Here is a 24,543-nt window from a genome sequence, read left to right as displayed (position 1 = left end):
TATAAATGAATAATATTCTTAAAACTTATATTATTTCATCTATTATTCACATTATATATTAAAAAAATATAATTTTAATACATATATATAACTTAACTTAATTAATTTATTATTTATATTCATATAATTTAAAATATATATATATATATATTCGTTTAAATGTAAATTCATATTTAATTCTCAATGTATACTATTTATGAATTAAATAAATAACGCCCAATGTACAAGCAATTGATGTTATATGCTTGTTACAATTACATTTGAACTTATTTCTACTATAACAACCGCGAGAGACTATTGTATACTACTTGGTTCAATTTACTCTGTCGTGGACCTGGTAGTGTCGAAATAATGATAGTATGACTTCTAGTCATTTTTTATGTCAATTCCAAATTCAGAGAATATTACAAGAAGAGTAAGGCCAAACAAATAATTGATTTACCTCCTTTTCCATCCCATTCCATAGTATTTCTAATTAAATTCAACTAACTTACAATTATTTGTACCAATGTATTTACACCAGTCTTTAAATAAATTTACTACCACATAATTACACAACATTAATTCTCAACGAAATCATTGCCAATTTCTCAAGGAATTCATTGCCACACTATGTGATTGTTGGTTAATTACAGAATGTCGATATCTCATCCTCCAAAAAAATTCGTTTCCAATGTCCGAAGTAAATGGAAATTATTTCATATCAATGCTTACATAAAAGTAACTAAAATTATTTCAAAAATTTAAGTCTTGTATAATTTTAAGTTTGAAGTTATATCAACAAATTTAGCATGAGCTAAATTTACATCAAGTTATTTTTATTTTTATTTATTTATTTATTTTTTAATTATGGGAGGGACTATTGAGCTCCTAATTCCCTATAATTATCACACTTATAAACTTAAATGCAACCATTGCTCTAATTTAAAGGGCTTTGGCAGATGTTAAGTGAGACTCAACTAATGTTTACTAAGGAGAACAAGGGATTTACCTATTAAAAAAATAGATGAAGCCATGGATTTTATTGCCTTGCACATTTCAAGTAGCTTACTATTTCCTATCATTGAATGTGAAAGTCCAAAAGCAAGTTTGGACAAGCTCGCTTCCTTATTTGGTAAAGTCAACAAATTTTGAGCCCTACAGTTAGAAGCAGAATTGTTACCACTTGTCCCTAATGAGCATGCTTCCATTGAAGACTACCTTGCCAAATTTAGATCACTAATGGATCAATAGAATGGATACGGAAAACTTTAAAAAGATGAAGAGCACATTTTCTTGATTTTATCCAAGCTACAAGGTCCTTTTCATGTATTTTCTTTTACATTTTATTCTACTATGGTTGCACTAGGAGATGAGTTTAAAATACCCTCATTTGATATTTTATGTGTCTTACTAGAGAAAAATCTAAACTTATACAACTTCTTTCTGGCTATAAGAATCAAGATCTTATGGCTCAAGCCTCCAATGGTAATCACAAAACTCGATAGAAATAAAAGAAAGATTTTGTTCAAGCCAATGAGTCTCCCTCCAAACCTTAACAGAAAACAAAGTTTGTTGCTCAATCTTCCAAGTGTTGGAATTTCCACGCACCCTACGTCTCATCTATGCCTTAGCTAAGAACATAAACACACTAGTAGTGCCCAACCTTAAAGTAAATTGCATAGTGGAATATAAAAACAATGAAATCAATATAGTACACAAGAATTCATGGCCCAAGCATGTTCCTTCTCAGTCCATTAATGAGAAAATCATAGGGCTCCTATACCAGGGATTATGGCCCTTTACAATCCTTGTACATATGCCAAATATAATATAAAATACCTAGGCTGACTGTAACACCCTCCTCCCACACTTACCTAAATTTACCAGCCTAGTAGGGTAAACATGAGAGGAAGAGCTACTATGACATTACTTAACCTCCTAGATCACCTTAAGGAAGTGGAATCGACAAACCAAAACTTTATTGTCTTCCTTAGGATCTACAGGACCCCCAGGAGCTAAACCACCCCTCTAAGTGCCCAAACCCTGAGGTAACTTTCTTTTTTACTGACCAGGACTCCCATACATTGGAATAACACTGCTTGAATTCGACTATAACCCTCCAGTCACATGCATAATCCTGCAAAGGAGCGACAATAATCCTTTTTTACCTAGTTTTGTGCCAACGACCACGAGATCTAAGCCACTTTTTCAGGGCTAGTCTCCATACCATTGCCCAAAACTTGATGAAACTTTCCATAACACAATGACATAAAGAAAAAGCCTCTAACACAAAACTTGATCAAGTACTTGACCTAACTAAGCCCAACCATGACAGACATTTTGTCAAACATATTGAGAACATGTAATCTACAAGTCATGAATTCATAATTAAACATAGGGGTGTGATACTTATCTAAGAATCATTAAGAAGGTCTAATGCCCTCTCACAATAGCTGCAATAACATCTATTAACTCATGCATTCATCAACCATTCATATATTCGGCAAACATGTCAAGAGCCATAAACGATATACATCATTTAACCAACATTTAACCAATTAATAACCAACATACAAACCATGACAACTTAGTCATAATATCACCATCATAATCAATACATATGTTCATAGATTACGATAGAAAATACCTCTTATTAACATATGAAAATTCCAACCAAGCTAGGGACTTCCACGTACCACCCAACCATGGATAGGGCTAAACAAAATATTTCTTTCAATCAGTCACCCTCGTGCCATATTCCAAGCATGAATTTGGGATCTCATGGAATAAACCAAGCAAAACCAGAGGCCAAACCACCTCAACCCTCAACTAGTGATTCCACCTCACGGTCGGACATCACTAACCATCACCATATCGGTCTCTACCCAAGTTTTCCAAGGCTCCAGAGCATTTGTTCCACCCCGGCTCCAAGACTAGTAACTCAACCCACAATTGTCGCAGGGCTCCATAGCGTTTGTCCAACCAAGGCTCTACGACAAGTAACTCAACCCACCAAAGGCTCTAAAGTGTTTGTCCAACCAAGGGCTCCAAGACTAGTAACTCAACCCAAGTTATTCCAGGGGTTCCAGATCGTTTGTCCAACCAAGGCTCCATGAACTAATAACTCAACCCACAACCATAAGGAACATAAGCACCAACTAGAAAACAAAAGAGAAAACCCATAACGCCATGGCTATCTAGGAAATGCCAAGGCTAGGCAAAACCATTATCAATCCAGGCAATCCTCCATGCCAATGACAAATAATAACCAAGAAACCACATACATGTACCATGCATGACAAAACTAGCAAGGGAATCATATATGTAACTTGATAATTGTAAGGAAATCCAGTTGTGTTCGTTGATACACATGTTCCCTTGCACTTTCTTGCTTTCCTATGCCTTCTTTCTCGAAATCCAATGTATGCCAAAGTGCTCCAAGAATTCTCTAAGTGTGCAAGATTATGAGAGAGAGAGAAGAGAGAGTGAATATAAGAGAGCTCCACCCAAAAGATGTCAAAAGGCTATCAACTGATCCTTAGAAGCCTTTTTATCATTGAGGCCTCTATTTTCCCTCAATTTCCTTCACATGCAATCATGTGACCCTTCACCTTCCTTTTCTTTTCCTTTGACAATGCCTTTGCCAATTTCCATAGCCATTAATAAACCGAAAGTAACACCCACTAGGATGTTTTTACCACCATTCATCTTGGAATATGTGTCCCATGACCACGGTATTAATTTCTTTTACATGGAAATTCAACCAGGGGTTGATACACTAACACTAAGTCATTTTAACCCTCATCTATCCTTGATCACTAGTTTTATTTTGCCGCCAAACCCTTCAGTTTCCGATTGTAACAGACAAGGCACTCCTTACCCACCTTCTACTACTCAACCAATTCTATTTAGGTTCACAGTCAAACTTGTTTCCCACCTAGCAGACTTAGCACTATCTCCACAACAAACTCCTTGCCTTGGGTTGTTCCTTCATTCCTCATTCCCCTTATTATAGCTTTGTCAAGCCCTGTGCCCACTCCTTTTGGACTGCAACTTGCCTTCTCTACATTCTTATTGATGTACAAACCTTGGCCAACTTCTTGGTTGCGATTTCTCTTATTTAGCCTGTAGTAGCTCCTTGGTCACCATGTTTTGGCCTGACACATGCATGTAACTTCTCTTTTGCTTGCGACCAAACTCCTTGTGACTACAGCCTATTCTAGGATCCAACAACAACCCTCAAAATTGCTTCAATAGACCCCTACACCAGCCTTTGTTCAAACCTTGGATGCCCTACCTCAATCATGGCCATCCTTTTCCACCTCAACCCTCCAAGAATAGTCCTCCACAAGGTCTACAACTCCTTTCCAACTCTCAGATAGACCTCCAACTCTGTTTTCATCCTCGGGCTCCTCTTCCTTGGTTAGACTCGTTGATTTGTCCTCCTTCTCTTGCCTACTACGTCTTCTAGGGCTATCTCCTTCACAAATGAAGTCCTTGACACTTGTGCCATTAGCCTCTCCTTTAGATTTCAATATATATCTTTTGTTTAAGTGTCTTGGGAGACCTCTTTGTCCTTCAAGAGGCCCCACTTTACCACTCAATAATAAATTAGAATATAAAATTACGTTCCTTGGATTCCAATCCCACTCCTTTGGGTCAAAGCCCCAAACTTTTGGTGCATTGCCCACAATCTCTCTCTTTTTTTGGGTTTTCTCCTCACAGGCCTAGCACCAAGGGCTTGTGGGAGTACCTCTTGAGCTACCCAATTTCAACACTCCCTCTTAGAAAGGTAGGTACTTCCATCCCTTGGAAGTATCTCTTCTTCCAATATTGGAACACAATCCCCTTCCACGACTACTCTCCAATATCCATCACATAAGAAAAACCTGTTACTAGAACAACACTCTTCTTGGAAGTGTCCCTTCTACTAGAAGCCTCTTACCTCTTCTTTTCCTGGTAGGCCTTGAAGCCATTACGTGGCTCCTTCTTCTCAGCTATGGAAGTCTCCTTTCTTCCCTCTAACGATGTGCTCCTCTGAGGTTGCAAACTCTCCCTCTAAATCTATGAAATCCCTCTAGAACTCGACTCCCTCTGAGTCTCAGAAACCTTCTTCTTTCCTTGGTTAATATGATTTCCCTTCAGCCTATACATACCATTCTCTTTATCTCCAAGAACCACTCTTGAACTAGAATTAGATCCATTGGGCTTAAGCATCATTTTTTATCCCATTACATTACTTCAAACCCCTTTTCCTTTATTTTTGAGATAGGCAACATGTTGCACCTAAGCTTAAATACCCAAAGTACATCCTAGACTCACAATAATTCTCCTAACTCCATCCTGAATGGTACAATCCTAGTTCCTTTGATTGCCTTTTGACCATCTTTCAGTTCTTTTTCTTGTTTAGAAACAAGGCTTTCAAAGCCTCCCATACATCCCATGTAGTGTTCTTCCTAGTGAGATGAGGTATCAATTTATCCTTGAATCCATTATGTATGATCAACTTGGCCTTTGTATCTGACTTTTTATACCTAGCCAACTCAGGCACGTCAGTTAGCGGGGTGATCTTCTTGTCAACAAATTCCCATAGATCATTCACCAACAAAACTAGCTTGATTCTTTCCTTCCACAAAATATAGTTGGACAACCCATCCAACTGGTCCTCATATTTTTGAAATATGTACCTACGTTTGGTCTTCATAATGACATATGCAATCATGATTTTATGTATTTAATAAAAAGAGAAAAATAAATATATTCTTGGTATTCTTGAGTCATGGGTTTCATACTCAAGGGAAATTTATTTTTAGTTCAAGCTCCCATTGATAGCTTCAAGGGCTTGTCATTGAGTCTACAAGTCAAAAGATTCATTGTCTTGTATGAAAGACCCATTTGGGCACGTTACATATTATAAATAAAAATTTATTTGAGTCAAAAGACCCTCCAATACCTCGTCATCATGCAAAAATCAAGTCGGCTTACTCAAGTGGACAAGTTGACCTAATGGGTGCAATTCGACCAAGCAAAAGACCTATACATAAGGGAGACTTTGACCTCACTAGGGAGATTCACTAACTTTGCTTCAATTTTGATCAAGAAAGAGAAAAAGAGTGCAAAGAAGAGGAAGACAAGAAGGAGAAAACAAAGTTGAATTTTTGGAACTTTTTTTGGGCTATCTTTCTCACACATGAGAAGTCGATTAGGGCATCTTTTTGTAGCAGCAAGTACCGAATCATAGTCATCATCAAGGGCCAAGTTTTGGGTCAAAAAATGTCTCCTTTACAAGTTGAAGTGTCAAGGAAGAGAAGTCAAGTCAAGCGAAGGAGAGAGGAAACAAATTCATCCATCTTCTAGCGAGACGTGTGAACTAGGGTTTCTGCAGAAGATTTTGTTGGGTAGGTCAAAGTTGCAATTTATTTAGATGGGCAGGTTGAAGTTGCAAAACAATTTTTTTGGCAGGTCGAAGTTGTAGAAGAATTTGTTGGGAGGTTGAAGTTGCACAAGAATCTATTGGGGATCAAAATTGCAGAAGTTGCTAGAAAACATGAAATATTTGACTTGGTCTTGGATGGTCTTGGAGGGTCTTGGTTAAGGGTCATAGGTCTTGGAATTTGTCAATTGAAGGTCTATAAGAAGAGAATAATTATTGTGTGTTTTCCTTTTAGTTGGAGAGGTTTTGGCCCTGGTTGATCGCTTATATTTTGTGTCCTCTTGTCTTATTTTTCTTTATGGTTTAGTAGTTGTTTGATCAAGAGAACACTAATAGTAAACAAGTGAAAGAAGAAGTTAATCAAGTTAATTAAAAATATATCACAAATAGTTATTAAAGAAGAGAAATCACCTAATCTAGTTTCCCCTATATTTCTCAACACATACCCCAAGCCAGAAACCATTTTTGACCAGTTGTCCTTCCTTCAACAACAAGTCAACTCAACTCCCTCTTAGATTTGATCCCTATGAACACTCTGATGCAACTTCCCTTCAAAGTAGCTTTTATACCATGTTGGAATTTCCATTCACCCTAGGTCTAGTCTATGCCTTAACTAAGAACACAAATGCACTAGTAGTGCCCAACCTTAAAGTACTTTGCACAACGGAATATAACAACAATGAAATCAATATAGTACACAATAATTTATGGCACAAACATGTTCCTTATCATTCTATTACTAAGAAAACAATAGGGCTCTCGTACCATGGATGTTGGTATCATCCTAAGACCCTTTTTCCTTCCCAAAAACATATCATTTCTCCATACATTTTCATCATATATCCCTCAAAATCCTTGAATATTGATTATTAATTGTTCTATAGTTATTAAATTGCATAGAAATTAATTTAGGGGTTTTATGTTCCAGAATTAGAGGTTTTTGATGACATGATTACAGGAAGTACCCACATCCTGTAATGAGCTTACCGTTTGACATGTGGCGCAGCAGATGAGCCAGAACGAAAGGCATGGGCGAAAAGCAGAATGTCCAAGCATGGACAAACACCTCTCACCCAGCCAAATCGAGCCTCCTATGCATGTGGTCAACTTCAGTCAAAGCAGGGTACTCTGGCGCATAAAAGCAGCAACAGCATCGTTCTATTTTCATTTTGATTTTTGTTCTTTTTGAAACATATGGTATGGAAACATTTTGAAAAGGCTATGTAATAAACGCGGCAACAGCACTATGTACATTCAATGTATCGATGACATGGCTGTGTGTACGCATGTGTAAATACAGTTAGTTCAATGTTTGAAGGTTAATCAATCGTTGAAACATTTTCTCAGAACAGAGTTTTTGTTAATACACAGAACCATTTACAGTCACAACGTGTGTATACCCTTTTGCATTGGTTGATTGCTGAACGGTGGTAGTCAGTATACCCTTAGGCGCGGACGGGCCCTACGTTCTTCGTTTGGTATACTGCTCTTCGTTTTGTTACATTTCAGTTCATATATATTTGCACAGCGTTGTATTAGATTCGATTTATATGTTTGCACAGCGTTGTATTGGATTCGATTTATGTATCACATGGGTTGCATCATAGTTTCGATTTACATAACTGTTGATTTACATAGCATACGGGTTGCAGTCATATAAGCTTTCGATTCCTTTATCCTTTGAATTTCATTACATGTATATGGTGTGCGCATATGAAGGGTTTATGGTTATGTTGAATGGTCAGCACTAGGATCTGGAACGAGAGTCTTGTAAGGGATTCAGTCCCTGTGTGATTTATAGATGCATGCTCATAAACTCTGCTTCATTTCACAGTCTATTTATGTTCTTTTTATATAGTTTAATAGTGTAAATATCTTGCATGCTGTGTGTGTTTACCAAGCAAAGGTTTTCTGAGTGATACCTCTATAAGGAGGTTAGAATCGTTGCCACAGTCATACACAGTACTTAGATTCATAGTTTGCCTTGATAGATGCATCTCATAACCAGCATTGTAGTCAAATATATCAGTAGGGTAATCTAGGTGTGTGAAGGATAGGCTGCATATAACGGTCTTCCGTAAAGAAGCCTTGCAATCTACCTCATAATCACCTGGGCGGTAATTCTTTATGTCTATATATTTTAGACCACGCCTCTAAGCTTACGCACCTCGGTCGATATTAAATATAGAGTCCAGTCTAGTACCCTAGCTGGAAACACTACAATGGATCATGGCCCTTTACAATCCATGTACAAATGTTAAATATAATACAAAATACCTAGGTTGAGGCTAATTCCTTTTATCTCTCATACACCCCTAATCACTAGCTGTCATTTTCCACTAAATCATTTAGTTGTCTATTGTATCACACAGGTCACTCCTTACCCACCTTCTATTACTCAGTTGATTCTCTTTAGGTTCACAATCAACCTTGCTACCCACCTGGAAAACTTAGCACAATATCCACAACAAACTACTTGCCTTGGGTTGTTCCTTTATCCCTTGGTCCCCTTGTTGTAGCTTTGTCAAGCCCTTTTTCTTCTCCTTTGGGATTGTGGCCTTCCTTCTCTACCTTCTTACTATTATACAAACCTCAGACAACTTCCTCCTTGGTTGCGATCTATCATGTTTAGCCTACAATAGCTCCTCAACCACCGTCTTTTGGCCTTACATAGGCCTAAAACTTCTCTTTTTCTTGCTACTAGACTCCTTGTGGTTGTGGCCTATTCTATGCTGTAATGTCAACCCTCAAACTTGTTTCAATAGACCTACACTAGCCTCTATTTAGACCTCTAATTCCTTACTTTAGTTGTGGCCATCCCTTTCTACCTTGAACCTCTAAGAATAGTCCTCCACAATGTCTATGGCTCCTTTCCAGCTCTTAAATCTACCTCCTTATGACCTTAGAACTTTGTTGTCCTACTTGGCCTCCTCTTCCTTGGTTAGAATCCTCGATTCAACCTCCTCCTCTTGGCTACGACTCATTCTAGGGTTGTCTCCTTCACAAATGAAGTCCTTCACACTTATGTCATTAGCCTCTCCTTTGGCTTTCAATATATACCTTATGTTTAAGTGTCTTGAGAGCCCCCTTTGTACTTCAAGAGACCCCACTTGAAAACTCAACAATAAATTAGAATATAGAATTAATTTCCTTGGGTTCCAAGCCCACTTCTTTGTGTTAAAACCCCAAATTTTAGTTGCATTTCCCATAAACTCTTCATTTTGTGGGTTTTCTCCTCACAATCCTAACACCAAGGGCTTGTGGGAGTACCTCCCGAGCTACCCAATTTCAACACTAAGTTTGATGAGCCTTCCTCGAAGATAATAAAGAAGAGATGAAGTTTGCAATATTTGTGGTATACATGGACATGTTGAATCTAAATGTTGGAAAAAATAAAATCCTTGAATGAAGCCATGCAACAACATAAAATTTCATTGCCAAAACCTTCTTCAATTGAGAAAGAACATTATTTATTAACTCGAGCCTTATATGCACCTTTCAACTCCTAGATTATTGATTTTGGTGCATCTCATCACATGATTCATTCTCATGAGTTATTACCTTCTATATCTTATTGTAGCATTTCATAGATTACAATTGGAGACTCTATGTAGCTTTATGTTTTAGGATCAGGCACTATTTAGTTATTTGATGGGTACATTGACGATGTTCTTCTTGTTCTTGACATCTCTACCAATCTACTCTCCATTTTTCATATATGTCATTCTAAAAATGGGAAAAATAATAGAATTGTTTACTAATGATGTAATCATTTGATGAATACAAAATCCAAACATTGTTGTTGCTTATAGAACGTTATACAATATTTTTTCACACCTCCTACACTTCCTTGTGTCATACCCTGAAATGCCTGAAACTTGGCAATCATGCATGCACCCATCTTGATAGGCAGCTCAGATCCTCCCTAAAACACTGATGAAAAATGCCTTGAGCCCTCCCTGGAGAAAAGGGGCTCTAAAACCCTAATTTTAACATCATCGTGACCTTGACATTGGAAACCCATGTTGATCACTAGTTGCATTATACTAGCCTCGCGATGCCAGTGCACTTTTGGCTTGGATACCTGCGATGATCCCTAAAAGGCAATTTTCCCAAATAGGACAAGAATCTTCGTGATCTAGAGGCTTCCAGAACGATGAACTGGAGGTTGTTCGGCGTGGATGAGGTCGAGTTCTCTCAACTTGGCCCTTTGGTCTTATCCCTATGAGCTACCTCCTTGAGATGAGGGCCTTCTCCTATCTTTGGAGAGATCCTAACTCCCTTTCCCTGCCTATATTCATCTTTTTCCATTCCCAAATGGTTGGTCTTTCGCTATTTTCACCCTTATGTTGAGATAGTGCCTACATGCTACTCATTTGGATTGGAGAAGGAGTGCTTGGAGAGCTTGAGCTTGGACTTGGACATTCACTCAAGAAGATATTATTGACATCAAGGCTTGGTTGTATGCTTCCTCCTTTTTTCATTAATATATACAACTGTTGGATCACTTTCCATAAATGTTTATGTTAATGCATCATTTATCTTAATTCTCCTTGATTTGTAAAGTGGATTACTTTCTAATATGATATTTGTACTTGTATTCTTTATTGTGTCTTTGATCCCTTGTGCAGGTATCCAAATGTTGTGAGCAGTAGAGCTGAGCTTGAGGCGTAGGTGATTCGAGGTCTTCAACAAAGGAGTACATTATAGCATCAGAATGAGGTAGGCCATCTTCCTCTTCTCTAATTTCGTTTGTAATTTAGGAAATTGTCATTGTATATTGTCACGTAGGTTTCCAGTCCCACTCATTAGGCTATAGGGATCATCTCTGTCTGCAGAGAGGATTTGTCTAGACAATAAAATGGCGACTCCGCTGGGGAAGCTATAACCCTTTCCATCCATTCCTTCAATCAGATTCTCTAATGAACTTGACAAAGCATGAATTTCTTGGTTTGTGTCTATCACTGTAGTTATTTTCAATCACTGGTTATTGCCTAAGAATGTTTAGCTTGCTTTGACCTTGAAGATTTTTTATTTTTTCCTTAGTTTTCTCGCCCAACGTTTTTCTACTCTTACAGTACCGTTGTCAGCGCTGACTTTAAATTTACAGTCGTGTTGATTTGACTTACATTGCCCTTTTGCCTTTAACAAGCGCGCTAATCCCAGAGAATAAAAGAAAATTAGGGTTTCTTCTTGTTTTCATTGTTTTTGACCCTTGTCAATGATTTTCCAGTGTGACTATAATGTATTTGTCTTCATTGACATCCTTGTTTGATCATAATTTTTCTCTTAGCTTTGTTGAAGTGTTTTTGAATATTGAGTGCTTTCTAGGGTTTCTAGGGTATCTAGGTCACCCTTCGCTCATTGCTTGATCTGCCTCTTTGAGATTGATTGTTTCCATTCAAGAGTTTTACTGTCATCAGGACATTGTTCTCAAGTTGCTTTTGGTTCATGATTGTGAGGTAATTTTCATTACTATTGAGTCATACTGATGCTTTGAAAATTGCTTTTGTTCCATTGTCAAGCATAGATTACAGTGGCATGCTTTGGAAAGATTGCATTTTTCCTTTTCTCATTGCATTTGTTTCGTTGTTGGATCAAAGTGAAAGGAAATGATTTAGTGCATCTTAGTGAAGGGAAAACGTTTTTTGTTTCTCTTAGGATTGCATCTTGGTATTGCATTTGGTTGTGAAAGTGAAAGATTAGATCTCATTTTAGCATTGAAAAGATAAAGAGTTGTGTTTTAATGTGTTTTTCTTGATTGATGCATTATTTGGTTGACTCTCTTCCTTCATTAGGTTAGCCTTCATCAAATGAAAAGATTTCATTTCTATCATTTAGTTGCATTTTAATAGGTACAGGTGACATCGTTGAGCCATCAAACTGGAACTTAATTGAAGATAAACTTAAAATTTACCTCAATTAACCTAAGGAGAATTTGTAACCTAATGCAAATATCTAGAGGTCTAGGCTAGAGATGTGTTTCAGCATCTTTAAACATATCAGTGGTCGTTAACTGCCTGCAGTGTATCTCGGGGGTGAAATCTCGTCCCAATATGGAAGTATATAGAAGGTTCTCCAATACTTTCGGATATATAAGAAGCACTTCAGTATGATAAGTATATAGGGATGCTCTTATCGAACGGTTATGCATTAGACATCGCTAACACGGACTTGAGCTCCGCATACCATCGAATATATATTGGGAGACCCAACTAGGTTGTTATCTTTTAGCCACAGGTAACCGAGTCAGACGCCTTGTAAATGTGATACACCAAACACAACATTCGGGGAGATCGGTCGTCGTACATTAAGTCCTTCATTTCGTCTAAGGTGTATATAACAGTTCACGGATACTTGGTAAACCCTCTGCCTAACATTACCCATTTTTATTTATTTGTTGTTTCATGTCATAAAATTAATTGTGAACGATAAGATGTCAAACCCATGCAGGTGCTTCTTGGCCCCATATTGAGTAAATTCCTTGTAAATTTTAATTTTAATTAGCCCTCAATGAATCATCTTTTCTCCTTCTACTCTTGAGTGGTTGAACCATTGAGTTCACCTCACAGCTCCCCTTCGTTGTCTGATACTGAAGGGTCTTCACAAGGAGGTCATCCTAAAATTCCGCAGTCACTTGAAGCTCAAGGCTTTGAACTTGGAGTTGTCCCAAGCATCCAACCCCTTGCTTCTTGTCCTCCACCTCGAGATTCATCGTCATCACAGGAGTCTGATCCAGAAATCCTGGAGAGTCCACAGAGGTTTGTTTTATACCCTCTGAATCTATTATTTAATCCAATTGTTATATCTCCTCAATGCCCTTATAGTCCATACGATCGACCGAGTGTTCCTTTGGAGTTATCTTCTTGTATGTCTCAGATTCCTCCTTGCCAGTTGTTTCCACCTATGGCTTCAGAAGGTGAGATTCCAACCTCTCCTAGAGGTCCTTCGGAAGTTTCCGCTACACACACTGCTAATGTTGATGATGAGTCTGAATATGAATTTCCTCCATAAGGCTTTCCTTATGTAGGAAGAGTTCCATCTCAACCAACTCCTGAGAACAGTGGGTCTATGCTTCCACTTGGTTATACAATCTTGACTTAATTAGTTTCAGGAACTCCCAGTGCTTTCTCTTTATACCAAAATCCTCTTTGGTCATCAAATGTTATGCCTACTTCTGGTCCATTTATTCTTAGCATGACCTCTTAGATACCTGTGCAAATTGTCGTTACTTCAATTCTAATTCAACTAATGATTCTGTTACAACCAATACCATCGTTTAAACCTTCCATTCCGTTGCAACTACTGTTTCTATTTATACATCTATAAGTTCCTTAGTCCCTCCATCAAGTGGACAGAATATACCATCACCTCATTCATAGCCTGGGGGGACAAAATCCCAACTTTCCTCTCGTGTCTGGTGGAACCCATGTGAGTGGATCACAACCTCACATGGTTGGAGTGAGTCAACCTAATCCTAGTGGTATTCCTAATCCTGTTGGTCCATCTGGGGTAGTGAATATCCAATGTCAACAGCCTTACACAGCCCAGATACCCCTCCAACAGTCTTATGTTCCATATGGTTCACAAGCATTGAAAAATCCACCTTATATTCCACGAGCAGGTCCTCATGTGCAACCTAGTCCAAATTATATTCCCAGTGCATATGGTCAAATCCCATTTGGAACTTACCAATACCCACAGGGCATCCCTTAAGGAACTGTCCAACAACCTTTACAATAGCAAGGGAAACCTTTAAAGCAACATGGGAAACCTTTGCAGCAGTTTCAATAGCCTTTGCAATACAAAACGCAGTTTGTTCAACATCCCAATCAACCCTTGAATCCGCAAGGTAAACCATTGCAGTAGCAAGGTCAACCCTAACAACAATAAGCTCAACCTATATATCAAAAAGGTCAAACCTTGCAGGCACAAGGTCAACCCCTGCAGCAACAAGGCCAACAACTTTATTACCAAGGTCAGCAGGTGCAGCAACCTCATAATCCATATGACGCACATAATTTTTATCCACCTTATGGTTACCAACGGCCTATGGCAGGTCCAAATCAACCCTGCCTTGGTCAAAATCCGCCCTATGGTCAAGGTACCCCTTAGTGGGGGCAAAATCAAGCCCCTTATGGTCAAAATCCTCCACTTTGGGGGCAGAATCCTTACCAACAAGGTTGGAACCCACTTATCAAAGGCCTTATATGCCTTTTAATCTACAATTGCAATTTTTAGCGACGTTGGAACTACCTGATGTTTCGAGGCTTACTAATGATCCAATTCTTCATTTTCCTTCTTAGCCTCCAGTTCCCACTAAAATTCCAATTGATTGCCCCAAATTTGAAGGAAAAGATAAATAGGACCCTCAAGCCCTTGTGATGACATATCACTTATGGTGTTCTTCCAATTCTTACATTGACGATTTTGTTCGTTTCCACCTCTTTCAGCAAACCTTGATAGGTGTTGCCACAAAATGGTACGTCGAATCACCTCGAGGTACCTATGCAGACTTCAACTCTTTGGCTGTGCCTTTCATCACCCACTTCTAGCTACCAGTTCGTTATGAAACTAGTAGTCATCCGTAAACAAAATTGCTAAAGATATAGTAATGGGCAGTTATGTTACTGAGGACCAAGCTATTGCCCGTACCCAGCATTTGGATTTGGTCTATTCCCAATATGGAACGCTATATGAAATGTTACCTGATGATCCAAGAACATATTCGTGTTCGGCATCTTTGAATTTTTCTGATGTACCACCTGTTGATGGTATAATTGGATCAACATCCCAAACTTCCACCAAATCTTCTTCAAAGCAAAAATCTGTTTCAAATACTGGTTCTAGTTCCCCCTCAAAAAACCCATCGAATCATGGTAAAACCTCCGAGGTTAATGTCATTCAGTCTACCATGGTAGATAAAGCCTCAAAAGGTAAGAAGAAGGGTAAAGGCAAAACAAAATCCGATACCCCGAAATAGGATCCTCCTAATTCATCTACTGATGATGCTTCCAAATGAAAACTGAAATATCGTTGCCTCATTTGTGAGGAAGATCATTATACAAAGGATTGTCCCTGTAATGCAGAAGTTAGTCGTTTATTGAAAGGGACCTCAGCTGTTTTGAAAGAGCCCTTCCCATCTCAGTAGACTCAGTTGGTAGACCAACCACAATCCTCTGCCTCATATGGTTCTCAGGTTTACATATTGTGGGTTCATTACCTATCTCTGTAGCCACTCAATCGAAAGATTATCAAACCCCTTAGAAATATACAGTGGAAAAGGAAGTCACTAATATACCTTCTACTTCCACTCCACCCAGTTCTAGTCCTCTCCATATTGATAGACCTAATAATGAATCGGTTATCCTACTGCCTCCGAAAGGTGTGCTTCGGAAGTCATCTTATAATCCAAACGCTAGAGCTTCTCAAAATTACAGTATTGTCGAAGATTTAGCTCAAGCGCCTTCGGCGATGTCTACTTTGGAAGTTCTCCAAACCTATCCAACACAGTGGAAATCATTATTGTCTGCTATTAGAGGCATTGATCCTATTGATTCAAGCTTGATTACTTTCGATCTTGAAAACCATGTTCCTCGTCTTCCTCATCAGATTGTCTTTTTGATTCAAGTCATTATAAAAGGAAAGATGATCCATCGGACTGTCATTGATGAAGGTGCTTCCACCTGCATCATGTATGTTTCATGTTGGAAAGATATTGGCTCTCCAACTCTCAACCAGTCCCTGAACACCTTGGAGGCCTTTGATGGTAGACACTCTCATCCTTATGGTATTCTCACTAGTTGGCCCATCACTTTTGAAGGGAAGATCGTTGAGCTAGAATTAGAAGTTGTAGACGCGAATCTGAACTATAACCTTCTACTTGGGTGAAGTTGGACCCATGCCATTTTTTGTGTGGTTTCCTCTTTGTTCTGGGTGCTCTGTTTTCCTCATGAAGGAAAAATTGTCACCGTAGATCAATTGTTCTTTTTCTCTCTGGTGCCTCAAATGGAAACATTCCATATGTGGGAAATATCGATATTCCGTATGAGAGCATGGGGTCCGATCTTTTCAAAGATTATGCTTTAATGGGAACTTTTTCTCTCCCACCTCCACATGTTGCCTCGATCAACATGATATTTGTTTCAATAGACCCATGGATCATTCCTTCTCCAGATTAGGTTGATTCCTTTGGTGATGTTATGTCGCTAAGTCTGTTGGAACAAGATTATCATGAAATTGTCTCAGCTTCAGCGACAGCTTCGGAAAGTCGTGTTGTTCTTAGTATGTACCTAGATACTTATTTGCAATCTCCTTGGATTGGTTCTTGGGATTCTCTGGATCCCTTGAACGAGATATTCCCCGCCGACGAGAGTACTGTTGAAGTTATGTCTCTGGATTAAACTCCTTGGAATGATGTCCATCACCGTTCTTCGTTTCTTCCAAGTCTATGTGAGATTCCTTCGTGTCTCAAAGCTTTTGTTTCTCATAACCCACTACACCCACTTCAAACCCCTGTTCTAGTGGACAAAGTTATGTCTGAAGGTGATATGGGAAATATCACTGCAACCATGCCAATCGACATTTCCATTAAACCTAGAATTGTTAATGAAATTCACATTGGGGTTTCATGTTCTCTTGATGAGATTAGGGTTTATGCTGACCTTTTAAAAGAGTTTCGAGATGTCTTCACTTCGTCATATGAGGAAATTCGTGGTATTGATCCAACTATTGTGGTGCATGAAATACCCACATATCCTAATGCTAAGCCCATTTTTCAACGACTCTGTCTCGTGCATCCCAAAAAAGTTGTTGCTATTAAAGGAGAAGTTGAAAAACTTCTAAAAGATGGTTTTATTTACCCTATCCCATTGATAGATTGGGCCTCTAATATTGTACATGTTACTAAAAAGTAGGGCACAATTCGAGTTTGTGTTGATTATCGCAACATCAATCGTGCATGCCTGAAAGATAACTATCCCACTCAGTTTATTGATCAAATCATTGATGAGTGCGCCAGGAGTGAGATTTTCTCTTTTATGGATGGTTTTTCTTGTTACAACTAGATTAACATATTACCCGTTGATCAACACAAAATGGATTTCACCTGTCCATGGGGTACTTTCACTTACAAGAAGCTCCCTTTCGGTCTTAAAAACGCTGGTGCTACCTTTCAAAGAGAAATGTCATATGCCTTTCATGATATTAAACACATTGTTCAACCTTATCTAGATGACTTACCAGCTCATTCTGCTAACCGTCGCGACTATTCGAACCACCTTCAAGTAATCTTTATGCATTGTCGATACTATAATATCCATCTTAATCCACATAAATGTGTCTTCTGCATAGAATCTGATCGGATCTTAAGTTTTGTTGTGTCCAAAGAAGGTATCCGAATCGATCCTCTAAAAGTTGAGATGATTATAAATCTACCCCCTTTTTCATTAATTCACCAATTGCAGATTTTGCAGGGAAAGGCTAATTTTCTTCATCGCTTTGTCTCGAATTATGCTGAGCTTGCCAAGGGATTTACTCGCTTGCTCAAAAAGGGGATCCCATTCGTGTGGGACGAAATTGCCCAAAAATATTTCTATGCTCTTAAGTAGACGCTCATCAGTGCTCCTTTATTGTATCCCCTGACTATCATTGTGATTATTTCTTGTACTTAGCCGCGACTGACAATACCATTGCTATGGTGCTGGTCTAGGATGACGATGATGGCAATTAACATGTGGTTTATTATTTGAGTCGAAATCTCATTGACACCGAAACTCGATATGCTCATGTCGAGAAACTTGCCTTAGCAGCAGTCCATGTTGTTTAACGATTTTGCCATTATATTCTTCTACAGAAGACCATAGTGATTTCTGATTGTAATCGCATGACTTATATTTTGACTCACCAATTTCTTGGGGGAAAATACTCTAAATGGATTGTTATCCTCCAAGATTTTTATTTGGAGTTTACTGCCGCCAAATTAAAGAAATCACTCATTTCTTCCAAATTGATCTGCACCCTTCCTTCGGCAAACACCTCCACTGATTTTACTGAGTAGATTCCTGATGACACTTTGTTTCTTATTAGCACTCTTGACCCGTGGTACAGAGATATCATTATTTATCTTCAGACCTAAACCTTCTAATCCAAGTTGTCTCAATCTGACTGACACCATTTTCGGCATCAGTCTCAACTCTATCGGATTATTAGTGAGACGTTGTACCGAGTCGGTGTTGATTCTGTTCTTGGTAGATGTCTAACACTTAAAGAGGTTGAACGAGTCTTGAATGACTGCCATTTTGGGGCATGTGGTAGTCACATGTCAGGTTATGCACTACTCAGAAGATTCTTCGCGCTGGTTATTTCTGGCCTTCTATCTTTAAATATTGTATTTTGGTCATCCAAAAGTGCCATGAATGTCAAATTTATAACCAAAAACAGCAAGCCCCACCAGCACCCTTACACCCAGTCGTTACCATTGACCCATTTTCTAAATGGGGCATATATTTCATGACATGTAAGCCTCGTTCGGTCAGTGGCATGGCTATATCATCGTCGTCATTGACTACTTCACTAAATGGGTCGAGGCGATGCCTACATATAATTTTGACAGTATCATTGTTGCTCGGTTCCTCTTTAACCATGTCATAGCCCGTTTTGGTGTCCCTCAAGCCATTATTACTGATCACGAATCACATTTTCATCAGTACATGATGGCAGAGGTGAATACCCAGTTGGGTCTTCACCATGATAGCACAAATCCTTACTGCCCGTAGGCCACTAGCCAAGTTGAAGCAATTAACAAAGTTTTGATTACTATGCTTCAACGAACCATTGGGAAACATAAAAACGATTGGCATCTCATGCTATTCTTAGCTCTTTGGGTTTATCGGACAGTGGCTAAGACAACCACTGGTTTCACTCCATTCTAGTTGGTTTATGGTTTAGAGGCGACACTCCCGATCGAGTGTGAAATTCCTTCGTTAAAATTATCTATCGAGCTACTCCCTGATACCTCGCCGGAAGAGGAATGGTTACGTTATCTAGAGAGACTTGATGAGATCCATCGTATTGTTGTGATGGTGATTGAGGCATAGAAAAAATGAGTTAAAGCTCATTTTGATCACATTGTTTCTCCACGCATTTTCGTTGAAGGTGACTTAGTCTTGCTGTATGACCAAGCCAATTATAAGTTTGGAGCTGGGAAGTTCGAACATATGTGGCATGGGAAATATATTGTAAAACGTGTCTTACAAAAAGGTACCTATGAGCTAGTTGACTATGAAGGTAATGCATTGTTGCAACCCCGCAACAGGTTGTATCTTAAAAAGTATTATGTGTTTATTTCGTGTAATTACTTTTGTACATTAGTGTGCGAATTCATTAGTGTGTGGCTTTGATTTTTGGTGTGATTGTTTGCTTTGCAGACATGATTTTTCTACTTACCTTGTGTTCCACTCGATTTTCATATGTTGTCAAACCATTATGTTGGTTTTGCTGATGGTGCTTATCGTAGCACACAAAACTTATCTTCCGCAGCTTGGGCTCTCTTTACCCCTGATGGTGAGTTGATCGATTTACAAGGTATTTGTGTGGGACGAACAACTAATAATATTGTCGAGTACAATGCAGTTATTGAACTGTTATCAGAAGCAGTTGCTCTTGGCATTAGAAATGTAGTTGTTAATTTAGATTCACAACTCGTTGTGTTACAATTAAGTAATCATTACTTAGTAAGAAATCCATAAATTTTGCATACTTATCTACGTGTTCGATTAGTGGAAAGAAATTTTGATTTTATCACATATCAACACATTCCACGCAATTTGAATACATTAATAGATGCATTAGCAAATTATTTTCTTGATAGACATTTGTGTAATTTATAAAACTAATCATATCATCATGACACATGAACACATAAGTAGAAAATAAAAACATATATATATATATATATATATATATATATATATATATATATATATATATATATATAGATATATATATGTCGCGTCTGTCATCAAAAATCTAAAAAAATACAAGTGTTCTGAGACACATGGCTTTCAAACCCTACAACAGTGCAAAAAAAACATAACTAGAAAAGGTTATTCTCCCACATGATGCTCTTGACAACATGAGACTACTCTGATCACTTGTCCTAAAAGTAAACGCAGTCTCACAGACAATCCTATTGTGTCCCTCTGGTATCACAGTGGCACGTCATCTATAGTCGCGTATTCTGGAATCTGTCGGGTGATCACTTCCAGATTTCGTTCCATCTCCACCATAGGATTTTCTCCTTCCTTGTATGGAGTATCATCTATCTGACGTCCTACTTGTTGTGCTATTGGCGACATGCCAGGAGGCCTTTCTGGTCCCACATATGCACATATATCACAAGTAAAATCTTAGATACACTTTAATTAAAAAAAGAAAACATAAAACTTGAAAAGAAAACAAAAAACAAGTTTTACCTGCATCAGTCCACAATTCACCTGGTGGTAGAGGCAGATTTGGATCCCATCTGGAATTTGTACCTGCATAGGTGTAGTCATCCACAACAATCAATTGGAGACGCAACCAACTAAAGAATTGCAGAGGGAAATGATCTATTGGCCCCCTCCTCCTCAAGGTATGAACTCACTCCATCTATTCAACCTCAGATCTTGTGGAGCAAGATCTGAAACCTCTGTCCACTGATACCAAAATAAGGGCACACACTCCAGAAATAAAGTGACCAAGATCGAACCAAAGCCGAAATACTTCAAGTTTCCCCGCTTACCTTTGGTCAGTTGCCTGTTCATGTTGGCCAGTAACCCATCACACCAGTTGAACATTGTTGGGGTAAGGAATTCTACTGCATACTGGAATTGAGATTTTGAAATCTCATTTAAATCCTGTGACCCAACTATACGATCCATGGTGTGTAGGATTGTCCTCAAGGGATGATTGTCCATAGTCAGTATCTTCAACTTCACTCTCATTGTTGTCTCTGCACCTAGGCAATGCCTCCTGATTAGGGCATTGGTTCTCTCACCTCCAAGATAAGATCTGAAGAGTTGAACCCTTTTTCCTCTTCTAGACAACCCAGTAATGAAGTAGATGCCCGCTACTTGCAGCTCCAGTTCTTGGTCTCCAGTGAGGAAGATCTCTCGATCAACATCCCATAAACTGATCAGGTAGTGTAGCAGTTAGTTTTGGGATATGAGTCCTATGGTTCAGAAGAATTTCAGTAGCCTACAGTTCCTCAAAGCATTCACGCATTCTGGATCTTGGGCAACCTGGTGATATTCTGCCTCATGGCCTCTTTCCTTCCATTCGATAACCATGTTGTCGAAATCTCCTGCAAAACAACCATTAACAATGATTAGATGCTTTTCCATGGGTAAAAACTCAAAAAAATCATTCAAAAGAAGAATTTTTTTTTCAAATTTTCCGCCTTGCAGCCATCGCATCTATTTTGATTAATCTCGCGTTGGCAGCGCGAGAGCCTTTCGAGCGCAGGGGCGACCATCACGAGTCCTTTGAGAAAACCCGCGATGGTCGTCCCCGATATAAAAAATTGAAATCCTCTCTTCTGGCAAACAAAAACCCAAAGAAAAAGCATAAAATAAAACTAAATGCAAGAGAAAAGATAGAGCTCTTACCTGCAGCTAATGGTTCGTAAAATGACGCCCTGGATCTTCCACACTGCTTGCCTGAAAAATCGAATAAAACAAGGTAAAATGCACTCACCAATTTACTCCAAGTGAAATGGTAAAAATGATTTTACTTTTGGTCTATTTATAGGTTTTAAACATATTTTTGCCAATATTTTATTATTTTTCTCGATATCAGTGATGTGTGGTTGTCTTTGTGCAGTTACAGGTCTTTTTTTTGGTGGAGATAGTGATCATTTTTTACTCATTCAACGATTTTTTTGTTTTATCTCTTTTTCGGACTCATTAAAAATAAACAAAAAAGGAACCCCCCTGGAGTCATCTTCAGCGATTTTTTGACTCTCGAAATATGAAAAGTTTGTCGAGAACTTGTATTTTCAAATTCATTAATTTAAATGAATTGACGCCATCTCAGTATACGTTTACCCCATTTTTGGTTTGGGATTGACTATTTACCAAAAAGTTACACCTTGGTCGACATGGTCAAGAGGTTCTTTCGAATATTGTTTTCTACCTTTTCGGCTTCGAGAGACAAATTACAAAAAGGGACTTGATGGATTCTTTTTCATCTCTTTTTCAAACTCTCTAAAAATGAAAAAGATACCGAGTTATTCTTCCGTCAGGCTCATTAAAAATTTTATGATGAAAGACTTGTCACCATGATGAGACCGAGTTTCTCCTTCTTAGGACTCGTAAAAATTACTAGGATGGATTCATTCGAAGAATGAACTTATATGACAAGCATATGATATCCCCTTCAAATCTTGTGATTAAAAATAATTAGGGTACTCACTAGAAATAGGGGGGGAAATGAAAGTGACACATCCCTTGTATAGGCAGCATGTCACTCTTGAACATGACACTTATCTGTTTCTCGTGTCAGGTTTGGGATATCCTCACTCAATCACTTGCCTTTCCAAGTTTGGGTGATCCATTTTGCCTCTCATCTGACTATTCCATTTTGTCATCATGACCCTTGGTCTTATGTTGAGTCAAATGTTGCCACACCCTGGAGTCGTGTCACTGATGTTCAAGAGAAGTCCTATCTGTAGTTCATTACCTATACATTGTCTGACCTTTTGCTAATGTCTTGATCATACTCATTCATTTCAATTTATTTCTTGTTTCATGTAGATGATGGGGGAATCATCATGGCCCTCCTTCGATGGGTCACTTCCTGTCGACTTCAGCTCATTAGCCAGGAAGATGACTTAGAAACTCCCTTTCAATACCTTAGAGCTTACATGCCTTAATGGCAAGTTATTCGCATCCAACGATAGGTTTTCACTATTGACCTTCGATCTGGTGATTCCACGAGTGTTCAACATCAGCTTCATTCTCACATTCACGGATTGTATTGTTGTACCTTGAGGACCATTTTCATTATTGGTGGTTCCTCTCGTACTTGTTAATGATCCACATCATTGGCAAGTAATCAGGTGGTTTTCTGGCATGTTTGACTTCGACACATTCATTCACATGTTAGAATTTGTACGTTGATCAGGTTGGGATGGAACACAAGACCCTAAGTTTTGTCTGATATATCTCAGTCTGCGTGGAGTTATGTATTGTTCATGATTATACACATGTTTCTTCTATATGGATGGCTGCGACCATACTGTGGGACTTTATATTTATGATGATGATCCTTTTATATCTGATGGATGTGTCCATGCCTTGGATCTTAGATTTACAAATGATCCTTTTCATTTGAATGGTTGCACCCATACCATGGATCTTTTCACATAGTCCTTCTTATCCGGATGGCTGCGTCCATACCGTGGATTCATGTTTTGACGTCAGATATGTATATGTATATATGTCCTTGATTTGTAGGTCTCCTGATAGTGTTTGTTCCTGTCCTTTCAAAATCTCTTAAAGCATCTCAGTCATCACTCCTTGTTTTGCCTTCATGCTTTAGGGGGCATCTGTTAGATAGTATTTTTTCACGCTTCCTGCACTTCCCTGTGTCATACCCCGAAGTGCCTGAAACTTGGAAATCATGTAGTGAACCCATCTTGATATGCAGTTCAAATCCTCCCTAAAATACTAATGAAAAATTCCTTGAGCCTTCCCTGGAGAAAAGAGGCTCTAAAACCCTAATTTTAGCATCATCACAGTCACCCTAACACTGGAAACATGTGGTTATTTCTAGTTGCATTATACTAGCCTCGCGATGCCAATGCGCTTTTGGCTTGGATATCCATGATGATCCCTAAAAGGAAAATTTTCCCAAAGAGGACAAGAAGCTTCGTGATCTAAAGGCTTCCATAACGACAAGTTGGAGGTTGCTCAGCGTGGATGAGCTCCAGTTCTCTCAACTTGGCCCTTTGGTCTTATCCCTAGGAGCTACCTCCTTGAGATGAGGGCCTTCTCCTATATTTGGAGAGATCCTAACTCCCTTTCCCTACCTATATATTCATATTTTCCCATTCCCAAATGGTTGGTCTTTGGCTCTTTGCACCCTTA

The sequence above is a fragment of the Pinus tabuliformis genome, chromosome J (assembly GCF_031772625.1).
Source record: "Pinus tabuliformis cultivar Carrire ecotype Pingquan chromosome J, CPIR1, whole genome shotgun sequence".
NCBI classification, from domain to species: domain Eukaryota; kingdom Viridiplantae; phylum Streptophyta; class Pinopsida; order Pinales; family Pinaceae; genus Pinus; species Pinus tabuliformis.
The sequence above is the reverse complement of the archived record's forward strand: the minus strand, read 5'-3'. Positions refer to the sequence as shown.